This window comes from Anas acuta, chromosome Z, assembly GCF_963932015.1.
Source record: "Anas acuta chromosome Z, bAnaAcu1.1, whole genome shotgun sequence".
NCBI classification, from domain to species: Eukaryota; Metazoa; Chordata; class Aves; order Anseriformes; family Anatidae; genus Anas; species Anas acuta.
Window position 1 is genome coordinate 27,671,717 of NC_089017.1, and position 15,051 is coordinate 27,686,767.

Here is a 15,051-nt window from a genome sequence, read left to right on the forward strand (position 1 = left end):
GATTTCATAAAATGGTCATCATATTTCAAACCTTCCAGAGGGAAAAGACCAATATTCTCAGACAGATCTCAGACTCATCATTTCATTCAGAAAATGATTCCACCGGAAATGTCACCTTGGAAGAGGGCACAAACTTGACACATGACCAACCAGTGATCTCTTGAAGAGGAAATGGATACAGATTTTTAAATCAGATATAGTTTCTCTTCCTACTTTGTCACAAGGGAAACTTACAGAGTTTTTGTCTTATAAAGATGGGTTGCAGAAAGGGATGGACCTGTGTGATGGACCAACTATTTACACATAAAATTCTTGCAAAGTGTAGAGGGCATTTAGCTCTCCTTTCTCATTTTAAGCCAAGTAGTATGCAAGCAGTACAGTTGTACTTGTTTCTGTCCTCAACGCATTTGCTGCTCATATAAGAAAAAGTTGTAATACCTTCTGTTACAGAACTAACTCATATATTCACCTTTTTTTAAACCAGCAAAATATTGTTGTACGCTAGCTAGCATTATTAAGACTGATTTCTTAATACAATATCATTGAATTCACAACTGCACTGTTTTCTACCTTAAGAAAGCATATAGATAAATGCCACCAGGAATTATTGCTATCTGTAACTGACAAAGACATTCAAAAGGTACTAAGAAATACAGTATTGTAGAAGAAAATTAAGGTGTTACTATACTTTGCAATAACTGTAATGATTTTACCTTGCTAGGCAGCTGAACTCCACCACATTCACTCTCACTCTCCCTCCTCAGAAGAGGAGGGGAAGAAGAAAGGGGACGAAATAACTCACAGGTTGAGATAAGGATGATGTAATTAAATGGAAAAATAATTATTAAGACAAAGTTATTATTAATTACACAATTTAAATAAAGGGAAAAAAGGGAAAGGGGAAAGTTGGGAAAAAAAAAAAAAAAAAAGATGCGTGGAAGTGCAGAGGAAAGAAATTACTCTCTGCTTCCCAACAATGAGCGATGCTCGACCACATCCTTGAAGCAGGGTCTAAACGCACATAGCTGTTGTTCAGCAGGACAGACATTTTCACAAGAGCCCACCCCTCCCTCTTTTTCCTTTTCCACCTTTTATTGCTGAGTGTGACATCATATGGTATAGAATATCCTTTTGGTTGGTTTAGGTCAGCTGCCCTGGTGATGTTCACTTTTTGCCCACCCCCAGCCTGCTGACTCTGGGAGAGTTAGAGAGAGTCCTGATGCGGTGCCAATATTGCTCAGAAGTGGACATAACGTCGGTGTGATACCAGTGCTGTTCTAGCTACAAGTGCATCACTATATGGGCTGTTGCAGGGTAAGTTAACTCCATCCCAGCTGGACCCAATACAGTAACTTAAAATGTCCAATATGAATATTCAATATAAATGCAACAGACATGATAATCACTAGATGTTCTCACACATACTAACAAATAAAACCAATAAAAGCTCACATTGCACCATGAAATAAGAAGCAGAACTCATGCTGTATCCAGCACCTCCTGCTCAGACACTTAGAAGATTAAATATTCTCAGTTCATTGTTAACATTATTTTAACAATGACCACATAGTAACTCTTTGGAAATTACCATATCTGCTTATGTGAGAACTGATGGTGAAAAATGTATTTTTAGTTTATAGTGAGATTTAGCAGATAAGGAGAAAACAGATAAGGAGAAAAGTTACTACCACTGGAAATCACTGTGAACATTCTTCTGAGAAGTAGCTTTCTCAACTTGGTTCATTCTAAACACCACTAAAACACACCTTAATAATAATAATAATAATAATAATAATAATAATAATAATAATAATAATAATAATAATAATAATAATAATAATAAAGCATTGAATTCTTCATCCTGTTCCTACAATGACTCTATGTACAGGGCAAGAGAAAATCAATGTTCTCTCAAGTTAACAATCTGATTTTGCTCTCAAGACATCACAAGACATCACTATCATTATTATTATCATAATTATTAGACATCCTCTCTACTATCTCTCAACTTTCATCTGACTCACAGTTTTCATATGATACAGGCATAAATGACAATATATTATGTTACTGTACAACTTTTAGACATGTATTAAAAATCACAACTTTGCTTAATTAATTAATTAATTTATTTATTTATTTATTTTTCTATAAGCTAAGAAAATGTGGAAAGCCAGAGAAACACCATAACAGATGTTAAAGTTTGCATGAGCTGGGATAGAATATTGCTTGAGGTTATATATGTATACGACCTCTCTCTCTATTATATATAATAAAATTAGATAAAATATATAGATTTTTTCTTTTTTTTTTTTTTTTTTTTTTCTGTTTATTAAATTGCTCTATTCTTTGTAGTTATTACAATAACTTTTGAAGATCATTTCATCTTCTGTTTATGGACATTGTTTCTGGCTCATAAACTGGATCTATTCCATCTCCACGCTAAAACCTTAGTAGATATGTTACCAAGAGTAATAATAGAGATCTCCATCTGTAAGAGTAGTCTCTCATCTATCCTATCCCAATACCCTTTATCAAGCAAAACACTTACAAAGTCTTTTGCAATGATCTTTTAATGAACATTATATCCAAATAACTACAGCAAGTGCAAACTCATGTATGTAAACTTTTTGTCTAAAGCTAATTATGTCAAAAATTATATCCAAACAGTACCGTTACCATAAGATTTATCACATCAACTCTGCTTACAGTCCAAAATCAATATCCATGACCTCAGAAGAAAACATTACTGCCAGTAATCTTTATTGGTTGCGTAATGGTCAAGATGTCAATAATACAGAAACAGAAAACACACTTCACCTCAGCATAACTATATCACACAGATCCTTAAGTCCATCTTTCCTTTCCAAGAAATAGAAAAAGATGACCTATTAAAGCAGCAAATAACAATAATAATAAAAAGCATTACTCAACTGTTTTTAAGTTTTGCAGTGTTGTGGTACCTTGGCTCAGGGGCACCACCAGGAAAACACACAAGTTGATTCTGTGGCTTGAGTATAGTTATTAGCATAAGCTTTTGGGCTCCATTAATCTCTGTATAACCTATGAAAAATGGAATAAAACACCCCCCCCCAAAAAAAAAAAAAAAAAAAAAAAAACAAGCTATTTTTGGAATATGAAAGCAAGGATAATGTCACTTCAGATGCGCACACAGATGCATTTATGCATGAGCACACAGTGATAAGATTTCCAGAAAGTCTCCAATATATAATTAATCAAATTATGCTGATAGTTAAGCAAATATGTTGATAAAGTGAGCAGCTCTATTAAATTCAAGTATTATTAACAAGACACACAAAAAAAAATATCCTTTTCTTCAGAAAGGGAAAATAGAAATGACAAAGTTCTAGATAAAACATTGAAATATGGATATGAACAATTCATGTGCGATTTTGTCCGTTCTTGGTTTTATGAAATATCTATGTAGGTATCAGTTAATTCTTCATGCCTCACCCCACATTAGGAAACATCTGCTATTTGCATAACCTGGAAAACTATCTCAATATCAGCAGTTCTAGAAAAAGGGTAAGAAGTCTATCACACCCTACTTAAAAGTCCCACAAGTACTTATCTACGGAAAAAATATCCTCATAAAATGTGAGAAGGAACAGAAAGCCCAGATATATGCTGATTTCAAAATACTTAATCCATGCTCCAGACTTCTGCAAAAAAAGGCTATGAAAGCAGGGAACATGAGGAACCTAGCGGAGATGAGAAAGGCTGGCTTCCATGATAAGGAACCAAGGTGATTCTGAGCACAAATTTGGATACTTTCTAATTTACGGTCAATAACAATGACTTTATAATTCAAACAATTTATCCAGAGACTTCCTTTCCACACCCATAGAAACCTGTGAAAATGTACAGCTGGCAAGGAAAAATGGGTGCAGCACACAGTGCAAGTTGCTACTGTTGTGCCTGATGTAAATTTCACAGTTCTATAACAAACCTAGAAGAGAAAACAGAATTTACAGCTCAAAGCAAAGAGAATGTGAACTAAGGGAAGTATTGCATTCTTATTCAGTTGGCAGAATAGCATAAAATTTGAAATCTGATCCATGATGAATGATCTTATTCTATAATAGTTTTTAATATAAATTACACTGAAAAAAAAGAAAGAAAGAAAGAAAGAAAGAAAGAAAGAAAGAAAGAAAGAAAGAAAGAAAGAAAGAAAGAAAGAAAGAAAGAAAGAAAGAAAGAAAGAAAGAAAGAAAGAAAGAAAGAAAGAAAGAAAGAAAGAAAGAAAGAAAGAACTTCATTACCACTTCATTCCATTCAATGGCATCCTGTAAGTAACATGATTTTTGCATTTCCTTCAATTTCATTAAAATAACTAATTGAAAACATACTATAAAGGAACACTATTTAGAAGAAAACAATTTGGCCCTACTTCCAAATTATTTCTCTTTTCTTCCAAATAACACCTATTATATACTGCTGACAAAAATCTTAATAAATATATAAAATTTGCAGAAGACCACAGCATGACTAAAGGGAGAATGACTAACAGTATTTGATTACCCATTCTTGGTGACCTATGTGCCTTTTGTTGAAGCTCTGCAGTCAATTGTATGTTTCCTAGCTGAGGCATTTGACAAAACAATCTCCAGCCTTTTGAGATGATCTTAGTTTCACAGGACACCATTTCACCGAGAAAGAGTCAAATATGGCCCACTTCAAAACTTCTAAATCTTAAAAAAGGCCAATGTACTTGTGGTATTTGTGCAGCTTTTCAAGCCTAGCATTCATAAAAAAATGGAAAACTGTAATTTGTGTGAAATAGCCATTATTATGTATTTTTATTTATATGAAGAATAACCAAGTTCAAAGAATAATTGTGCTTAAAATTGCAGAGGTCAATAAATTATCCATAGAGCACATTTTATGTTGTTTTGATTTGTCCAAAAGTACTCCAATTGGTATATTAATAACGTTGGCCCAATTCTACCAAAGTGAAATTTGAAATTACTGGTATGTTTTGCTGGGCAGACTTCCTTTTGTGAAGGAATACTTGCAATTAACTTTTCATGATGAGTATGTACAATGGGAATACAAATCACGTTACAGGCTGAGTGTAGTATATTATTAGAAATTAACTTACATTATTTATCTGTTAAAAAAATAATAATAAAAAAGCTAATTAAATTTCCTCTAAAGGAATTTGATGTATATATAAAGAAATATGTGTATATTCATCAATTATTTCTTCTAGCACTTGTAGAACATTTCATTAATAATGATTTAATGTTGATTAAGCCCCTCCCAGCACTTTCTTCCCACTACAGGAATTTTACAGATCTCAAATCATGCTTCTAGTTTGAATTCTTTAGTATGAACTCTAACATCCTATCTACACTGACATTTAAAGAGGTGGTTTGTACTTTTTCAAATGCATGGTAACATTTTCCTGTTATGGTCAAAATCCACAATAACTAGCAGAAAGAGAAAAATAAAAATACTTCCTTACTTTCCTTCATGGGGAAATCTAGATGAAGAAAAATATCAACTGTAATTTCATGATACTATAATGATTTCTATGAAGACAATGTTTCCTATTGTTTTCTGTCTCTCTTAAGAGGCCTGAGGATGCCCTCTGGCAACCTCACAGTTACAGTAAGAAAAGGAAAGCAACTCATGTAGACATGGACAGCTCCTGTGGATTCTCTTCTTTGAACCCCTTCCATTGAGAACAGAAGTTATCATTTAGCTTTTCCTAATACCATATCACAGCACCTTCCTTTCAGTGGTAAAGAAAATCTTTTAAGACTGAGTCAACACATGATTTTTTCTGTCGTTTTTAAGAAAGGTGAAACTTGATATGATAGCTTTATGTCCTTCTACCCAAATGGACAGCAATTCAGATACATTGTTTCGTTATTGCCAGAAATTTTATAGCCACTCATTGTTGCTCTCCCTTACACTTATGTGCAAGTATTGATAGCATGTTGTACTTCATCAGAAGTTGAATACAGAAACAGAATTTAAGGTTAGTATGAAGTAATGTTTCAGAGTGGATTTTAAAAAATGTATAAATGTCCTTTTATAACTCTTTTTTGAACATTATAAATTTTTAGATTTGAAATTATTATGGTATGTTAGATCCAGTTATAATGTGGAGGGCTTCTTCTTCACTAAAGACAGAAGAAAACCACTGTGGGTTAAAAGAGATGAGAGTAGAGAATACAGGGGAGAACATAATTTTCTTTACTACTTTAGAAGATGTCCTATGTAGTACAGGACCTGCGGAGACTGTATGTCTTGTAACACAAGGAAGGATACATTTTAAGGGTGCATGAGAAAGAGAATGCATCAAAGCTAAAGCAAAGTTACTTTGGCTGACACACTCCCACACTGACTGTTAAACTACTGCATGAGTCTAAAAATTACTTACCTTCCAGGCTAGAGTATATGCAATTGTTCTTATGCTGTTACTTCTGCTGCAGTAACCAGAATTACAGCTCCCGAAAGACTGGTGTACACTTCCAACTTGCTGCCACCAGAGGACCTTTATTCAGTTTGCTCACCTTAAATCAATCATCATAAAGCAATTGTTCTGTCACCTTAAGAAGCTCACCAGCCAGGAGGTTTCCTGGGCACTTTGGAAATATGAGTTTACCTTACTCACACAGTTTCAGTAATAACCAGAACAGCTAAATAATCCCATGTCCCATTAAACCACAAGTCATCATATTTACAGACTAGGCAATAACCATTGCTGAAACAGTTTCCTCTCCAACACATCTTTACGCTGTGAACAAAAAGCATAAGCATTTAACATTATACTGCTGGGAAGTGTTTGAAATGTTTTGTAAATGAGAAAGCTAATCTAAAACCAAATAAAGAGCCGCATCTTGGAGGAAGAGTGATTTCTGGATGGCCATCATATATAGTAACCATTTTTTAAACTCAGGAACAGAGTACAAAGTACTGTATGCACCAAAATGTCCACTTTACTTTATGAAAGGCCTTCATGAAACATACTGAATACAGATAAAACATGCATCCAGATTTTCACATCAAGAGGAGAATTAAGTATTGGAGTAACTGCTGCAGAGAATGCTTTTCTAGACTCAGTGTTCAGAGAAAAAAGAACTATAATATGAATCTTTCTTTCAACTCCAAAGTACATGAGATCATGCCACTTACAGCTGGAATAAATTTCACACAGTATTCTTATAAAATGGGCCTTTTCATATTGCAAACAAACATGACAAAATCCATGTACATTTATTATACACATATTCCAAATACATTTCTTAAACCTTAATTTTACATTTCAGCACAATGTAAGTGCATAATCCAGCAAGTCTTTTAAACAATTTTAAAAGTATTTAAATGCATGCCTGTATTCAGAAAAAAATTCAAACCTATTATTATTTTGATAAATTTTACAGATCTTTTCTGTCTGTTGACAGAAATTTTGTAAAACCAATTTTATAAGCCAGATTCTGTAGTTTCCACTCAGTTAAAATCTTATTCAATTACAGTGTAAGCTTATGCATTGACAAAAAATCTAGTTTTCAGAAGGAGTAACAAAGTGGACAGTAAAGGAAAAGAATGTACAAAATAAGATTTCTTGCACAATTGTTTTCAGTTAATATTATGTAATACAATAGAAACATATGTGAAATAAGACTATATCTGCAAATACTGACAACAGATTAAAAAAGATGTGGAATTCAATCCTCATACTGACCGTACAAGTCTTAATTTCTCAGCAAATTTCTATTTATTGCTAGTTTTTCTGTTACTGTTTTATACCAAAACTTATTAGAGAAGCTACTAGAAGAGAAAAGCTGAAAACGAGGCATCTAAGACTGCTAAGAAAGCCTTTCTATTATGCGTTCATTTTGCCTAATCTAACATGCACACTTCCTTCTCTTAATCTTTATTATTAGGATGATCATTTAATTTCTGTTTAAAAAATAATTTATCCATGTCCACTGATAATTTCCTATCAAAATTTTAAATCCATATGTTTGCTATTAAGTATTTTTCACAGCAATCAAATATGATGCCAAAAAAAAAAAATGTAGATAACATGCACCCCTTGTGACCAGCAGGGTCATCATTCTGTTATCACTGTAGTATAAAACCACTTATTAATTTTATTGTTTTCTATTAAGACTACATACACAAATCAGTGAGGTGTAAAGTCTAGAAGAAGGTAAAACACATAAAAACTCCTTAAGAAACTTCTAGTACTAATGAACTTCTAAAGTAACTGTGGTAAAAAAAAAAAAATCAGAACTTGTATACAACAAGTAATTTCATATTTTGAATTGAAAATATTACCATAGGGTTTTTTTTTTTTTTTTTTTAAGTGCCCTTCTTGTTTCCTTCTCTCCAGCTGGTTTACCAAAAATACTTGTGTCTATCAATGAGGTGAAGGAAAGAAAAAAAAAAAAAAAGTCTGCTTTTATTGAATACAGATACCACAACTCAATCCTAAATTAGAGATCCTCTGCATAAATGCCACTGTTAAATTTATATTTGTTGTCAATGAGATTGTGTTGCTTATGTCTTCAAAATGATACTAAACCAATTGGACTCTAAGAAAAATTTGTACCGATGAAAAGTATCAGTAGCTTTTCCTAAATGTTGAACTAACCTGTTTTCCAGTTAAGCTAATGACATCTTAGTATCCCCAACTTGTTACAGTACTTTGAACCTGTAGTTTCAAGTACTAGCATCCATAAACATAAAAGCTATTAATGTTTCATAACTTCATAAAATAAAGACATACAAACCAAGCTAATTAAGATGTCTATGTATGATTTGAACCATATTCATCACTTCAAAATATTTTTATTTATTTTATATTTTTTTTGCTGTCAAGCATCATTCTTTCTTGTGTATTGGTCAGTTTCTTCAATAAGGCTATATATGACAAGAAATGAAGAATTTACTACTTTTTTTCCATCACAGTTTAACATCACAAAATTAGTAGCACACTTGTACACTATATGATTAATACTAAAAACAGACAATGACTTTATCAGCTGTAAAGTAATGCAGATATGTTGAAGTTTCCTTGTATGAATTCCTACAATAAGCACATATGAGAAGAATTAATCATACATTCCCTGCAGATTGCTTATACATTTCATCAGACATTCAGTCTGATGTGAATAACAAGAACAATTGCAAAAACACACTACTGCTGCATATGCAACTTTATTCTATCAGCTATAAAATATAACTGTCCTCACAGCAAGAGGTCTTTCCTGAAGTCTTCTGTCATTTCTTCTAAATCAGACTGACCTGATTTGACACTTTTCTATACCAGCAATTATGATCAAGATCCTACATAAATATATGATCAAATATAATGTGTACCAAACTTAACTGCCAGGATTTGACTCAGATCATTTCCCACAATAGCAAGGAATAATTACAGCAAAAGCGAAATATATGTCAAATCATTTTTTTGTACAGATACTGAAGTACTGCCAGGTGATATCCTAAATTTACAGAAAATTCAGAAAACAAATAATAGAGTGTGCTCCAAAATAATAAAGCCATGTTCTGATTCAACATAAATAAAAAATGTAGTCCATATCCAATTAGACAAATATATTTTTTTCAACAATATTGTAAAAATAGACACTTTATTAGGCACTCAGCATCACATGCTACATATTGAAGACCAGCTAGTGGAACACAAAGCAAGCTGATAAACTTCTCTGTTTACTGTCTCAAAACAGTTCATGCAATTTATCTGGATATATTATTTTAATGCTTTGCCCACAAGGAGTACAACACAGCAATGAGCCGTGCCAAATTGTTACGTTAATAAATAAATAAATAAATAAATAAATAAATAAATAAATAAATGCTTTTAGCTGAATGATAAATTCATAGCTCTAAAATAATAATGATAGAATTCCTTACTAAACTAATGTTATGAATTTTTTTGGTTTTTTTTTCATAAATGTTACTATAAATTACCCAAAGAGTACTGTGATGCAATACAAAAGTCACCCTGATTCACCACCTCAGAACTTGTAGCCTACGCTTGGTAATTATTCCTAGCTTTAAGTTATAAAAGCAACCTTAAAGCAACTCTGAATGCTATCCTTCTGCTGCTGCTGGTTTTAGTTATAACTGCTTATGTCACTTTAATTTCCTACATAAAATTTGTCAGGTTAGTTTCACTACTGTAACATAAACAAATTTCTTTATTTCACTAAGAAAGACATTTAATTTGACCCTAATAAACTAGCTGTGATTGATTTTGAATTATACCTGAAAGTGCAGTATTAATTTCACTTTGAGATGCTTAATAAAATGTGTTTTAAAACACGTTTAACTTCTTCTAATGACAGACTAGGTTAAAAGTAAAACCATAATGCATTAGATATTAGATTTGTAATTAAAGTACCCCATTTATTATTCTACTGTACTGTAAAATAACCCAAATTTGCCAAGAATTTGTAAAGAGATAAGTTTCTTTTATTGAAATTCAAATCCATATTGTCCCTACAATAGATACAATAACACATGAAGAATTCAAATCCAAGTCCATTTGGCAGAAATAGAGGGAAAAAAAATGCTGAAATGTTATTGATTCCTTCTGGTACATTCAAAAAAAAAAAAAAAAAAAAAAACTGACTCAACTATATTTTTACTGACATAACACAAAGGTTTTATTTAGGTACGAGCAAACATGAACAAATATTTTCATTGACATACTTCTCTTCCTTATTTTCTTTACCTAGGAAACAGTTAACACCCAACTACGAATACTTGCTGTTTCCTGCAAGAGATGCCACAAATGTCAATAATGGGACCACTGTCCCAAGAGAAATAATACCTAGAAAAGTTCTCCTCCCCAGATGAAGATATATTTAGTGCTAAATAACACCTAACAGTAGACACTTCATGACATACCTCTATTTGATCTTTGTACCTTCTGTCAGCTCTACTGCTCAGCTCAGTCCTACCATTCTCGAGTCCCTTTGAAATGAGTTTACCCTTCATATTTTTTTCTTCTTCTTTTTTTTTTTTTTTTTTTCCCTTTTTGGTCATATATCAAAAAAAGCACCATCAGTACTTTCAGATATTTCCCATAAAAGCACCTAGAAAGCAGTTCTGTTTCCTGGAACTGTAATCCTCATTAGAAGAAGGAAAAGAAGGAAAAGAAAGATACATTCTATGCATATAAAACTTCATGAAACAAGCTAACTTCAGACATCTGGGCTAAAAAATAAAATAATGCTTACACCTGAAAGAACACAGTATTTATAGTCTTCTCACATTTTATATTATACCAAATGCCCTGTCACCTGGCATTACTTAGCAGGTCACACAGTGCTTTAGACCCCTCCTGAGGATGTATCTCTTTGTTTAGGTTTTGTCTATAACCTACCACATCCCTATACTCAGACAAAGGTAGCACAATATACAACATACTCAGTTTCTTGACACAAGCCATCACCTTCAATTTATTTTTATTTTTTATTTTTATTTTTTCTTCATAAAAGATGACCAAACCACTTTATGCACGTTTCCTACTGGAAACAGTTCAAGTTGTTGTAGACAAGTTCCTCTCTGACCAGAACAGAAATATTTAAAAGCATAAAACACACATATATATACACACACATGTAAGTGTGTGTGTGTGTGCATGCTTCCATGTGTATACGCTAAGAAAAGGGTTGAGGGGTGGGAGAACAGAGGGACAGAAACCAAGCATGGAGCATTTACTTACTAATGCTGTCCACTCGGACCTCTTTGGAAACCTGAAGGAGTCTCCGCTTTCCCCTCCTGACAGTCAGACGATGGATTGTGCCCTTAGTCCACACGGGCCCAGAAGGAACTGCAAAGAAAGAGAAGCACATGCCACATCAGGCACTTCTGTTTTGGTGGGGTCCAGCGCCGGTGCCGCTCGTTTCTTGGGGATATCCCTGCTTTCCGAGCAGACTCCTGCAAAAGAGTCATACTTCCAAAAAAAATTTTGTTTGTTTTTCCTACCAGTGGTGTTTTGATTTGGTTGATTTTTGTTGTTTTTGTTGTTGCTAGGTTGTTTTGTTTGGTTTTTTTTGTTTATTGTTGTTATTGTTGTTGTTTTAAGACCTCCCGAGAATTCCGCGCCCTAAAATTTGCTTGGGGGGCTGGCGAAGGGGGGATAGGGAAGATACCTGCAACTCTCTCCGATGAGGCCGGCAAAGAGAGAGAGAGCGAGAGAGAGAAAAAGAGGAAAGAGGGAGGAGAGAGGGAGCGAGGAGGGGTGGGGAGGAAGGAGGAGGAGGGTGCGGGCGGGGCGGGGGGCGGCGGAGCGGCTACCTCCGGGGGTGCGGCAGCGGCCCCAGATCCGCGCCCAGCGCCGCCGGCTGCAGTGGTGCGGGGGGACTGAGAGGGCCGGGCCGGGCCGGGCCGGGCCGGGAGGCACGCGCCGCGCCGCGCCTTGCGCAGCCCCCTGCCGCTCCGCCCGCTCACCTGCATTTCCTTAACGAGCCACTTGATGGCTGGCGGCCGCGGCCGCCCCCGGGCCTGCCGCAACTTTGGCGGCCGCGGAACCCCACCGCCCGCCCGGAGATGGGGCTGGGGAGGTGTCGCGGTGCTGCGCCGGGCGGATGCCCGCGGAACTTTCCGCCCGGCGGCACGGGCACGAGTCCGGGTAGGGGAAAGAGCGGAAGGTACGGGGAGTGAGCAGTAGGGGCTGTGCCGGGCCCCGCATGTACGCGCCGCGGCCGCGGAGAGAGCCCGGGCGCTGTGTGCGCTCCGCCACCGCCTCCTCTCGGCGCCACCTCCTCCCACCCAGCTCCCCGGCGTGTGCGAAAGGAGCGAGCTCCTCGCTATTAATAATAATAAACCCTATCCCCACCTTCCCCCTCTCCCAGGGAAAACAATTAATAATGCATTAAAATAATGCACCTTTAAAGCCACTGGCTGACAATAATAAAATAATAATATTACCACCACTTAAGAGATCGCTGCTGTGGATGTAGTGGTGAAGCACGTTTTCCTATCACATGCAAGTGTGAGCACAAATTACCCTTCTGGTATACATAAGTCCCTTTCCCCTGCCAGAGCAACTATCATCATCCTCATCAAAGAGTCTCTCTCTAAAGCTGAGTGGAGACACTGAATCCCCGGGTGGCTTCTGTGGCTGGACTGCAAGGAGTGTACACACAGAGACAGACACACACAAACACACAGACGCACACACACACCCTTTCACACCAAACCAATCTCATCGCTTCTCCTCCTCTTGCCTATATCGGTGCGTTAAGCATTGCGTTTGGCCCTTTTAGTGTTTTCCGTTCCGTTCTTCCCTTGACGATAGTTTTGTGTATTTTAAATAAAGATTTCATTCTGCCAACCCGCAGGAAGCTTTTAACAAGATGCAGCTGAGCGTGTCGATATCTTATATCTTTTTACTGCTGCTCCGGCGTGTACATCTACTCCAAACTCATTTCTTTCCTTCTCTGCCTGATACTGTAGCATCTCAGAGACGTCGGCGGCGGCAGCAGCAGCACAGCACTGCTCCCGGGGGGCACTTTTACTTTGCCCTCAAAGTATCTGCCAGCAATGAGAAGCATCTGAATCCCCCAACCCCCTTCGCTACAGCAAAATGCTGGGGTGTTCGATGTAAGATTTCAGTTCCACTGGTAACAGTACAGTCTTGGAGCGGTGGGGGTGGGGATTTTCTTTCTGTTTAAAATACAATTTTTTGTGTACGCTATCTTTAATTAAGATTTTTTTTCTAGAAATAGATCCCATTGAGATTTAATTTACGAAGGTATTTCTAACGCTGGTCAATACTATCTTCCAAGAGGAACATTTGCAATCATTTGCCTCCCCACAACGATGCGCAAATGTTCTTCACAGACCTTAAACCGTTTATGAAAGACTAGAAAAGGGTGGGTTTTTTTTTTTTGAGCGGAGGAGAGGGTGGGGTTGTGGAGGAAGGGAGCTGGTTGCATTTTTTTCCTCTTTGTTTTCTTTTTACTTTTTACTTCATCTGCATTAAAATACAACTTTGCCGGTTACCTCCTATTGATTTCTATTTTTTAAGAGACGCTATGTTTTTCCTTTCCCAGTGGGATGTTTTGAATCAAGGTGATTCTTCCCGCGATACGCGTTTCCTAGCCGTTAGCTGCACGGTTCCAGCTTGCTGGCACCCTGCTCCTCTGCCACCGCTGAGCCGTAACCTCCTCCTCATGCCAAGGTTCCAGCACCAGCTTAAACCCAGAGAGGCACCTCACGGCCCTAAGGCTCTGCAGACGCTCAGCGCAGCCAGAGGCCCTTGCGGCTGCCAGAAGAAATCTCCCTCCCGGGTGTTCAGCGGAGGGCTCCGCCCGCCCGCAGCAGAGAGCGCAGCCCCCACAGCGCGGTGGACGACGCGGGGCGGCCGGGGGTCTCCACAGCCTCGGCCGCAGCTGTCCGGGCTCGCCCCGCCGGCGCCGCACGGCAGCAGGTCAGGGGGAGCACCCTGCCTCCGCCCCGAAAAGAGGCTACGCAGGAACTGCCCCTAGTAAACGTGACAGCGTGGTCGGCTCGAACGTAGTTTTAGCTCCGGGATTTAGCCTACTAACTAAAGCATTACCCTTAAATATAAGCGATGGAGAGCTCCTGATACACCCGGCATTGAGCATTGCTGGTTTGTCTTTAAGATTCGGCACAGCTAAATTTGACCTGTTTTGAATTTTGAGATTAAGTATTCAGAAAAACAAACTGAATAATACAAAAAGAAAATTTCCCTCCCCACCCCCAAGAAAAAAAAATCTAAAAAAAAAAAAAAAAAGGAGAGAAGATATAAAATAAAAAAGGGCGTGAGTGAAGATTGCATCTATTGTAGAATACACCTTTATTAAGACAATGCAACACAGTGAGAGAGAAATATTTTATCCCAAGGGTGTTTTCCCTTTTGACAGATAGCTTGTGTGTTGCTTTAATTTATAACTAAACATAGCATCAGTAATGTCTTCTTTATTAATGTAAAATTTCTGATTTTATCTTTATAGTAAAACAACGTAAAACGCAGTAGAATATTTAACCATTTTCCAACATTTAACACTTCACATC

At 36.7% G+C, this 15,051-nt stretch overlaps 1 long non-coding RNA gene across 3 annotated transcripts in view; it reads right to left on the reverse strand.

The window, feature by feature from the left end:
• LOC137848357 (uncharacterized) overlaps positions 1–12,262 on the reverse strand; it is a 527,539-nt gene extending 515,277 nt beyond the window's left edge. For 2 of the 3 annotated variants that reach the window (XR_011091309.1, XR_011091310.1), the window contains exons 1-2: positions 12,162–12,262; positions 11,732–11,839 (exon numbers count right to left, since the gene is read on the reverse strand). This is a non-coding gene — a long non-coding RNA (uncharacterized lncRNA). The other variant, XR_011091311.1, reaches the window with a different exon arrangement.
• Between the last annotated feature and the right edge of the window lie 2,789 nt (positions 12,263–15,051).